We start from the raw sequence: 12,150 nt of genomic DNA, 5'->3' as shown, positions 1-12,150 counted from the left end.
AGACCGGTTGCTCTCAACGAATCTCAACTCCGAATGCTCTCAACTCTCAAATTGCCGGCTGCTCTCAAATCTTCAGAAATTTGGCAAAGTTTGTAAATGAGAGCTCGGGGGACATCTTCTCCTATTTATAGAATTTGTCCCAGAAGGTGAAAAGTCGTGACTCTTCGCCTTCTGCTTTTCCATCCTTCAAAAGGAATCTGAAAAAAAAAAAAAAAAAAAACCTTTCACCGGCGCCACGTGGCACCCTGCCACGTCAGCACCAGTGAGGGGCAAATGTTTGGGGTAAAAATACCCTAAACACGTGGCCCAATGGCCTAGTGACACGTGGCATCCAGTCGTTGGTCAGCAGGGCTCCAATCCTCTGCTGACACGTGTCCTCTAAACCCTAAAAGGGGAACCATCCCTTCCCCACTATAAATAGTGGAAGGACCCTCATTAATGGGGGCTGGAACATTTGTTGTTCACATTGAATACTCCTCAAAAAGAAAAACACTTACTCCGAGCAATATTAATTGCAGAATTCTCCCATTACGCAAGAAGTAACTTCCACATTACGTGCATTCTACCTCCCGCATCTTTACTAACTTGATCGTCGGAGGCGGAGCTCCTCCCCCCAGGAGTCTTAGTGATTTTGCAGGCACAGGCGTCGAAGGGCATTCTTGGAATTGTAACTCTCCCGCAGGACACATCAAAAAACCCCGAAACACCTAACATTAATTATATTATTATAAAAAAAATACTTAAAATTGACTAGTCGTATTAAATAAGTACACATTAAATGAATCTAACAAGATCTCACATAATAATGTTTTTTATACCTATAAATCACAAATATTAGTCAAAACAAAGTTAATAATGAAAAGTGTCAAAAGTTAAAACGTATCATCTTATTTATAACAGAGGAAATACAAAGCAATAAAATGTCCAAAGTACATCAAAAAAAATTATTGGAGTCCAACAACCTTTACCGGCGGCAAGAAGGCATCGGAGGGCGGCGACAAGGTTCATAAAACTGAATCCCAATTGGCAAGTTATGTTTTTTTGCTTCAATGGTATCCTTGAGTTGGAGATAGAAAATTAAAAAGGGGCTTTTAGGCAAGTGCGTGGTTCCTGCAGGCGGATGTACGATCCGCATGGTGCATCCCTTAAAAAATAAAAGACGAAAAGAATATTGTATAGAAATGTAAAGAACATTTAGTTATAGTTAAAATAACATGTTATAAAATTGTATAAAAATGTAAAGAACATTCAGTTCGTTAAATTGAAAAGAATATGTTATCGAATGTTAAATAATATTCTTATCTTCATGTTCTTTGATTGTAAGTATAATGTACTTTTATTTGCTACATAATGTTAATTGTTAATTTGGGGTCGGGGTCGGCCGGGCTAGCCCTTAACCTAATATCTTGTGACCAAACCCGAAAAATATAGCGGGCTTTTTGGGCTTTTTTCGGGCCGGGTTAGGATTTTTATCTAAAAATGCATTTTTAGGCTTGCCCAAATCGCCTTATTTTTGCGCCGGATTGGGCCGGGCTGAAGTTGACCACCTCTAAATATCATGTTCTTTATTAATATTACGGATGTTCTTTAAATATATATAAAGAACATAATTTTTTTTTTTTTTTTACAAAATAGCTATATGTTCTTTACGAAACAACTATACGTTCATTACAATACAACTATATGTGATGTTCTTTATAAAATAGTTAGATGTTCTTTATAAAATAATTGTATGTTCTAACTAAACAACTAAATGTTCATTCCGCCTTTTTTTTTAAAAAAAAACGGATGCACGGAGTATTATGCATCCGCCTCCATGGAAAAAAAAAATTCACTATTAGGATTTACGGAGTATAAAAATGAACGGAGCTTCTGGTGTGTGGCTGGCCACACCATGTGGCCACTTGTTATTTAACAAAGTAACGGCTATAACACAGACCCGGTAACCCCTTGTAATAATGACCAAATAATCCCTATAACACTGACGAGTTAGCCTTGTAAAATTGAACGAGTAATCCCTATAAACTGATTGTATGTATTAAATTGAACGAGAAATACTCAAATACATTTACATGGTGAAAAATCTTGTTCTTTTTCAAGATATATAAAACGCTAATAACTCCAATCTCAGTTTAAGGGAAAAATCATCTACCTCTTATTTCCTTCATTTCTAATCTTAAAAAAATGTGCTAATATGAATCAATAATGTTGAGTTGTTGACCTATTTGTCCAATTATATAACTCGCTAATTAAGCCAAAAACTGTATCTTAAACTTGAACAAGCTGTTGGATATTCATAGGAAGGCAAACATCAAAGCCACTGATACACTGAGTTGCAATAACAGAATATGTTGCTTGAGTTAGATGATAGCCATCCCAAAAGTAGTGTTCGTCGGGGGCTAAGCATGGTGATTCCGCCGGTATGCACGACAATGTACCATTTCCCCATGTATTGCAACACGGATTACTACTATCTCTTAACCCTGCAACATTACATGTACCTGAGTTAATTATGAGATATTAGGAGATAATAGTGAATATATTTTGTCATAAGATAATATTGTAGAGAATATTTGGGGTATATCTTGACCTTGTCCTCCAAGTATACCTAGGTTATCTATATTGTATGTGGCCGTTCATATTGAATGAAAAAATACAGAGAGAATTATTCATTATATTTTATCACATGTACCTGAGTCAATTCGAGGTTCATTCATTTTAAAATAGCTATCGTCAATAATACTTGGCCTATAGGGCACATTAAAACTATATTGCATTTGAAATATTTAAAAAGGTTTATAAAATGTTGACATACCGTATTTTGTAGGATTGATGATAGCATCGTATCCTAGTCCATGTGCTTTTCCGAAAATAAAATGCGAGTCTGGGAGAGTAGTAGTTAAATTTTCGAGCAATAATCCAAGTTGAGTGTTAAACATATTAACGATTTCATTTTTATTTTCATCGCATTTTCCATTTAGCTTTGAACTCTTAACAATTGATGGAATGCAACCAATTGGACCTAGCTCAAACACCAGAATCTTCCTTGCTCCAAAATTATAGAGATTCTGCAATTTTAAAAACAAAAATTTATGTATCATATATTACTAGTATTAGTGAAAAGCTAACTTTTAAAATGATGCAATAAATCAATAATTTAAAACTAATGATAAATAAGGAAAATTCGCAAATTGCAGCCATTTAAAGTTCGTATTTTGCAAATTGCAGCCATTTAAGTTTTTTTTTTTTTGCAAATTGCAGCCAAAAGTTCGTATAAATTGTAAATTGCAGCCCAATTCAACTTTTATATCAATTTTCATGTCGAAAAATCTTCGGTTAAAGTTTTAAGGATCATTTTATCCCTTAAGAATCCGAATTGAGCTCGGAATTAGCAAAAAAAATAACGTAAGTGTCTCATTTTTACAATTTCCCAAAAAACGATATATTTTTGTTACGCAAAACGAGGGACTTATGTTATTATTTTCCTAATTTCGAGCTCAATTTGGATCCTTAAGGCCTAACATGGCCCCTAAAACCTTAATCGAAGATTTTTCGACATGTAAATCGGTTTAAAAGTTAAATTGGGCTGCAATTTACAATTTATACGAATTTTCGGACTGCAATTTGTAATCAAAATTTTAAATGGCTGCAATTCGCAAAATACAAACTTTAAATGGCTGCAATTTGCAAATTTTTCGATAAGTAAATGTAAATTTTAGACTTTTATTGGTACGTACACAATGTATTTCTCGGCTATAATCTCATTACTAAACAATTTAAAATAAATAATGTATGTAAAAATTGATAAGAATACCTGTAATTTTAGTGATAATGTATCAATGAGGAGTTGTGCAAATTGTTGAGGATTATATTGTTTCCTTGTCTGAAAAGGACCAAAATAACTGTTGATGTAATCATTATTTCCGACTGAGAAAATGAAAATAGATTTGGCCATGTGTTGCGAAAGCTCGGCTGAGCTTTTGTATTTTGAGGACAACTCTTTCAACGGTCTCTTTGAACATATTTATTTGTTCATCCAAATTCAAGCATTCACCCTTAAAATAAAAGACCGTGTGTTTAAATATAAATTATCTTTAATTACGACTTTGTGTGTAGATCAATAAAAGTTAATACTCAATATTATAATTTAATACAAATTTGACAAAATTTTATAAAGTTTGAATTCACAAATTATATGATAATCATGAGAGATTGTTACATACATCTGAGTATATCGTACACCCATGAGCATTTTGCTTCCATTTTTTATGAATGTTTTTCATTATTTGATCAACCTATACTAAAAGTAAATCCTTCTATGACACTTGTCATTATTTTCCTGCCTTTTTCGATTTTTTTTTTATTTTTTATTTTTGCAAGATCAATAAGTAAACTATTTATACCTTATGATATTTTTTTTCAACTTGACAATCATATTTTATATATAAGTATATACCCAAATAAAATATTTCTAAATATCTTTTATATACGGAATACTTTTTTTTGAATGAAATATCTTTTATATACTTTATATTTTGTAATACTCTTATAAAAAATATTTAACAATCGTGTATTACGTGCATTGCACGGATTTTAACTTAGTTATCAATGAAAAGCAAAATTTATCTTAGATTAGTTGAGTGTGCGGTACATTCAAGTGTATATAGTAATTTCGATTTGCGGATGTGCCATAGACATTAGCGTCGCTACACATAAATCATCCGAACTTTCTTTATTACACACGTTTTTTGTTTACTTTGGAAAATGTGTGGGCCTCACTTTCTTGTAGCCCATATGAACAACTCATTGGGTCAAGATTGACTTAAGTAGTTCACTTTACTCACATATTCTTAGATGCACACTCATACATAGGGATGGCAACGGGTCGGATTCGGATCGGGTGGAGCTTCACCCGCATCCATCCGCTACCTCCATCCACTCCACCCGATCCACCCACCACCCGCTAACCCCATCATCCACATCCGATCCACCCATCATCCGCGGGTGAAACGGGTGGATCGGATGATAAACGGGTGAAGATTAAACTTGTGTTATGAAATTAAACAAAAAAAAATGATGCTAAGTAATTCCTAATGTGCCATCTAAATCGGCATTGCAAAAATTAAATAAAAAAATATAGCACTAGCAATTTATCATTACAAGATCAATTACTAGTACCACCAACTATGAAATACATGAACTATTGATATGATTAAGTTAAATAAGTGATCTGTGATGCCATTTTCCCTTCAAAAATTCATGAAATTAATGAACTTAATCGCGTAAGAGGAGTCGCCGCCTCGCCCAAGAGGAGTGTGAGACGTTCTGGTGAGAAGTTGCCGGTAAAAATGGAATATTTGGTGGTGAGTAGAGAGTGTGAGGAACTAAAGAAGGAGAGAGACTGTTAGGAGGACTTGAGAGTTGAGAATGGATATGTGCGGCTAGTTGTATGTAGTATGTACATTAGATTAGGGTTTTTTAAAAAAGTTTTGTATTTTTTTTATATAAAAAATAAATGGGTGGATGATAAGCGGGTGATGGATCGGGTGACGGATGACTTAAAGCTCCACCCGAATCCGATCCGATCCGTCACCCGTTTCATCCACCACCCGCCTTCCATCCATTTAAGTCGGGTTTTCATCCATTTAATTTAAGCGGGTGGAGCGGGTTAATGGATATCCATATAAAATTGCCATCCTTACTCATACACCTAGAAATAGGTGTAACAACAACACAATATGAACATTAGCTTTTGAGAAAATGAACATTAGCTTTCTTCTCCTCTATTTTTCTCCTTCGTTTTTTATTTTCTCTCTCCTCTGTTTTTCCCCTTTTTTTTAATCTGTGGTTTATACACACGAGTGTACAGTGATCATCATACACCCGGATAAATAAAAAAAAGGCGGAAAGAACATCCTGTGTTTCATAAAGAACATACATGTATTTGATAAAGAACATAATTGTATTTGACAAAACCATGCATTATCAAAGAACATAAAGATATAATAAAAAGAACGAGATAAAAACTTAATTAAATTTTCTGAAAAATTACACATTATTAATGAAAAAAATTTAGAGGTGATAAAAAATCTAGTAGGGCCGGGCCATATCATAATTTATCGTGCTCAAACCCGTAGAAATGTAGCGGATTTTCGGGCTTTTTTCTAACTCGGTTTGAGTTTTAACTAAAAACGCATTTTTAGGTTTGCCCAAACCCACCCTATTTCGGGCCGGATCGGGTCGGGATGCGAGTCATGCCAATGTTGATCACCTCTTAAAAAATCCTTACCAAAAATATCATTTCCCCAAAAAATAGTTTTCTATCTCTCCAAAAAAAATTCAACTTCCCATAATAATTTAGTTTTTTTTACTCTAATATTATTTTCAATTAAAAATAATTTAAGATTTCAATATCAAATTTCAAAATACCATATGTTAAAAGAACATAATTTATATTGTAAAGCACATATAGTTAATACGTAAATAACACACTAATCAAACTCAAAGAATATACGATAATAAAAGTAATTTAAATATGACATATGATAATAAAAATAGAATTTGGGCGTCACTACGACCTTAAAGAACATACACGCCAAATTCAAAGAACATACTTTGTATTATTAAACCCAAAAAAACATATATGTTTATCAACATATGTTAAATAACATAAGTTATAATGTAAAAAACATATAATTTTACTCAAAGAACACACTGATCACACTCAAAGAACATATTAAAGGTATGTTCTTTGTCAAACATTGGTATATTCTTTATCAAACACTATATGTTCTTTCCGCCTTTTTTTGTTTACCCGGGTGCACTATGAGCATGGTGCACCCGGGTGTATTATTTAATTTTCACTTTTTTTACACTTTTTTGATTGAACTTGTTTCTTACAACATGAAAGTAGTTATTAAGTATGAATTTTTTTGTGAATTTCGATTGACTAAGGTTTATATGAATCTTTGAATTCACAAATTATACTATGTTTTTCCTCCTTCCTTCTTTAATTCCTTTTTCCTCTGTTTTTTTCTTCTATTTTTCTCGTTTTGTTTTGATTTAACGATTGAATCTGTTCCTTGCAATATGGAATTGATTGTTTATCTGTTTTTTGAATTCATATGAATTGATTTTTTTAGCTTTGATTAATTCATATGTGTTTCATCTGATTTTCTGCATTTTTTTTTATCAATGAACATAATCATGCAAAATATGAACATATGCATAGGTTCTTCAAATATGCGTAAAAAATATGAACATATTCTATTAAGAAAGAGAACATATGCATAAACAGAATTAATGAGAATATTTATGAACAATAAATATTTACTATGAATATTTATATTATGAACATATAAAATATTATTATGAATATAAGGCATTAAATTATGAACATAAAAAAAATTAAGAAATAAAAAATAAATATGATTATGAAACATATGCATCATAAGTATTCAAAATATGAACATATGCATTCAACATATGAATATATGCATTGGTTCATTTTTTAATGCGTATGAACATAATTAAGCATTTCAGAAAGTGAACATATACATAAGAAATATGAACATATGGATTTAGAAAGTGAATATATGCATTTCAGAAAGTTTACAAAAGGATTCAGTATATGAACACAAGAATTAAAAATATGAACATATGCATTGCAAAATGTGAACATAAGGTATCCGTTTGATTTCACTAATTTTTTTTGCAATTCCAATAAAAAATTTCGAACAATATTCAAACAAAATTAAGTGATACTCATATAAATTCAAACAAAATTAAGTGAAATTTACATAAAGTTGTCTTTTTTTTTAGGGAGGATCATTTTGATTTTGCATCTCTTCTCTAATGTCCATTGATATTTTTACAGTTTTTTAGTGAGAGAAAGTGTAAAAGAGGAGAGAGAAAATCATATAGAAAAAGAAGAGTTTTGAGTTTGGAAGTGACGTAACATTTATTGGGTGTGGGTGGGTGTATTGGGTGTGGGTGGGTGTATGGAAGTTTTCATGTTTTTTAGTTTTAGGGCTTTTCTTAATTGGATTGTGTGTAATTAGGCTTTTGGCCTGTGTTGTTACACCTATTTAAGGTGCACAATGGTGCACCTTAGACTAATTGCACTTTACTATAGCACTTCCCAAATTCCAACCCAAATCCAATTGGAGTTATTGGACTATTAGTCTTGCAACACACACTCATATTTGCCCAAATAGGCACATATTTGACTTGAGTAAACAAAATCAACTAGCCGAGGATCAAGGAGTGGAGGAATGGTTAGTCTCTCCATCTCTCTTCGATGTGACCGGGGTTCGATCCTCACCCCCACCCCTCCTGTGATAGGATGGGGAACCTCGTATCGTACCCAAAAAAAAAAAAAAAAAAAAAAAAAAAACTACTAGCCTGGAAACTCCATAAAAATCAAGATACTTACATACATCTGGCCATCCAGGTATATCTAAAGTAAGAAGTAACAAAATAATTGTATACATATAATTCCATCATATGTAAATTGATATGAAATAATAGTGAAAAATCCTACCTCTCTTGGAACCTTCGAAATTTAGTAGCTTAATTGTTATTTTAGATTTTGCTTACAAGTTTTTACCTTTCACTTGAAAGGGTTTTTCTTGTTTTAAGCGGTTAGGATTTATTTCCTTATTTTAATCTTTTATTTTGATTAGTTTTTAAGTTTAAGATTAAGTTTAGGAAATTTTATCTTTTAAATAGTTCTATCTTTATTAGAAGTGTGTTTAGGAATTTGACTAGTTGATTTTATCTAGGACTTCTAATGTAATTAGAAATCTTAGTACTTATTTGTAGCCTATATAATGGCATTTAGGCTCTTAATAAAAATCAGTTTTTGTCAAATTGAAATTTATAAAGGTTTACGTAAGCTTGTGCTTGTGTATTCTTGGTCTAGTTTAGGTTTTAAGCTCGTGTTGCTTAGCGTTTCTTGACCGAGACTCAAGATTCCAAACCTTTCAACTGCGATTGAAGGTTATACCCATCAAAATTCATATCATAAATGAAACAAACAATCACTACATAATCTACATATAATTCCATCATATGTAAATGAAACAAACAATCACTACATAATCTTCCCTTATCTACTTTAAAATTAATGACACTCAATCAAGCTAGGCCTGTGAACTAGAAGTTAAAGCAACTTAACTAACTGGGAGAGAAAGAGTAGCTAAATCGATTAATTATATACTACATGTCTACATAGAATTCCTTTATATATCAGTGAACAAACATATAATTTGACTTTGAAAACATGGTATCAAACCAAATAAATGGTGCGGGTTGAGATACGGTCAGGATTTTTCTCCTAACCTTAAAAAAAGGCATTAATCGAGTAGGATAATAGATTAATAGGTAGTAGTATTGTACACGTATGCATCATTATTATATTATTGCACTAACAAATACATTTTTTTGTTTTTAGAGAGCCACAAGGGCATGTAATGATGTAATGAGAATCAAATCCAGGATCTGTCCTAGGATGGGGACAAATATAATGTACTACGTTTAGTTTTGTTTGTTCTAAGTTGGGCCTAAAATGGCAAAAATATATATACATTAATGCATACCAATAGTTCCATATCAGTATATCACATTGAAATGAGCAAAATAATTGCGAGACACAATCAGGGTACCATTAATTCATCCTATACACTATTTTTTTACCTCATTTGCTCATTAGCAAAAGCGATAAACGAGTAAAAGTGAGTATAATGGTCATTTGGTAGGGTTTAGGATAACTAAGGGCATGTTCTGATTGACTGAATTGAAGTGAATATTTTATAAGAGAAGGAAATTAAGATAAAAATCGAACTGAACTGAACTGAACTTAACTTATTGGAGTTGAACTAAACTTAATTGAACTGAAAATAAGCTGAAAAGAACATCCCTAATTGGTGTATACTACCGAGTACTCCGTAGTATACTGTGTATTTCGGAGTACGTGACTAAGTCCAATACATCTTTTATATAGTCTGTGTATAAGTTTATAAAGTGTTAACGAACATACACATGCTATACCACACCCAATATTAAATTACATCATATCACTATCAAGACCCTATTTTATGATCAATTAAATTTAGAGACTAATTTAGATTATTATGAGAAAAGAGTTAACGTTGCTTACAATAAATTTTCCGGTTTCAGGAAGAATTCCGCAAGACCCAGAGGCATAGTTATAGCCCAAATACGACATTGGCTGGAATACGCTAACTCGCGGTGGAGGATACGGCACTCCTAGGTAGTCAGCTACATATATAACATACGTACTCAAACCATTCATTTTAAGCTCAATAACAAGAATTTTGAATGTTTCATTTTACATTTTTCCTATATTTCTTATTAATACCATAATTATTTATAAATTTCAAGGGAGCAAGAACTAAAAAAACCAATGTTAAAAATTTCACTATAATTCATGAGTATACTACGTTAAAACTAAATAAACCACAAACAAAAGAGTAATTGTGTTATACTATACGTACGTACCTACAAAATCAGCAACTGTTTTTCCATTAGTGAATCTTCCCGTAGGTAAACTTCCAGGAAAATTGAAACCATACGGGAAATAATTAGCCTTAGCCAACGTAGGCAATAAATTATTATTTCCACTATCGAATGATGAATCACCAAATACATAAAGCGCAGGAACCAGAGGTTGTGATGAAGAATATTTTGTGGACAGCAAAATTAAGAAAAATAAGAATGATATGTACAAAAATATTTTTCTTGAAACCATTATTTGAGTTTTGTAAAAATATGAAAGGGTTTTTTAATTGTTTTTTTTTTTATCTTGTTATATGGAAAAATATGAGTGTTTCCTAAAGATAGACCGGTTATCAAATACAAAACAGTCGAACATGAAAGCCACATTTATTTATTGAATAGAAAATGAATGAGTATTTTTATTTTATGTTGCTTTATATAGTAGGAAGAATATGAAATGGGTTTCAGGATTAATGATGCAATCCAGGCATCCAGCGTCAATCGTCACGTTGCTTTCTTGCTAATATGGGAAATAATTTAATCATTTGTTTAGGATTACTCAAGGGTGGGTTGGTCAGGGTTTTCAAGGGTTACTTGCTTAGGATTACTCAATTGTTTGAGGGTTACTTATTTTGGAGTTACTAAGTCTTTTAACGTGTTTTTTTGGGGTTATTTATTAAAGATTACTCAGTCGGTGAAAGGTACTTATTCTGGGGTTACTCAGTTGATTAGTGCTTTTTCAATGTCCGAGTAACCCCTAACCGACCGAGTAACCCTTGAATAAGTAACCCCAAAATATGTAACATCGGCCACACAACGTGAACAACCACATATAAAAATTTAAAGGCAACTTTTGTGTGTGGCCAGCTAACACATGAGTAACCCTTGATCAAGTATAACCTGACCGATCAAGTAACCCATGATCAGTTAAATAACCCCTGAACAACCGAGTAACTCCTGACCAACCGAGTAATCATGTCCCCTGATTAAGTAGCCCTTGGCGGACCAAGTGACTCCCGACTGACTAAGTAACCCTATGAAAGTTAGCTGGTCACATGGTGTGACTTGCTACATATGAAAGTTTGTGTATTTTTTTTTTTTTTTTAGGAATGTTTTTTTAATAGATTAAGAGTATATTATAATAAAAGATTTTATGTTTGCAAAAAATTAGAGATAGATTTGAGTTGGTCTTTTTTTTTTTTTTTTTTTTTTTTTTTTAACAATTCGTAATTTCGTATGAGTTAGTTTTAAGTGCACGTCCATTCATTATTCATTAAAAAACCGAAAAATGATTAAAATAATCATTACCCATCCAAAAAATTTCTCAATGATCAATATTTATTACGGAGCAGCAAGATATGCCGCATTATGTTCCATCAATTTGCAGGTTGCGTTGGTATTCATAATGTACAATGTGAAATTTGCCACATATACAAAAACACAAAGACAAATAACACATACTCGTATTATCGAGTACATACCCAACAATTTTCTGTATTTTACAGAAAAATTGATTGAGATAATGATGAATATTTTGTATTTTTCATCATCAAGGCAAATTCAAGTGGAGACGTATTTTACCTTTAATAATATCTTACCCCTAAAATAAGTAAAGAAAATTTGTCAATTACT

The 12,150-nt window shown here is 32.1% G+C and overlaps 1 pseudogene; it reads right to left on the bottom strand.

Annotated features, from left to right (window-relative positions):
• Positions 1–2,023: 2,023 nt before the first annotated feature.
• On the bottom strand, positions 2,024–11,605 carry LOC110712551 (annotated as a pseudogene).
• Positions 11,606–12,150: the final 545 nt, after the last annotated feature.

The sequence above is a fragment of the Chenopodium quinoa genome, unplaced genomic scaffold (genome assembly GCF_001683475.1).
Source record: "Chenopodium quinoa cultivar QQ74 unplaced genomic scaffold, ASM168347v1, whole genome shotgun sequence".
Classification (NCBI taxonomy): Eukaryota; Viridiplantae; Streptophyta; class Magnoliopsida; order Caryophyllales; family Amaranthaceae; genus Chenopodium; species Chenopodium quinoa.
The sequence above is the reverse complement of the archived record's forward strand: the minus strand, read 5'-3'. Positions and strand labels throughout refer to the sequence as shown.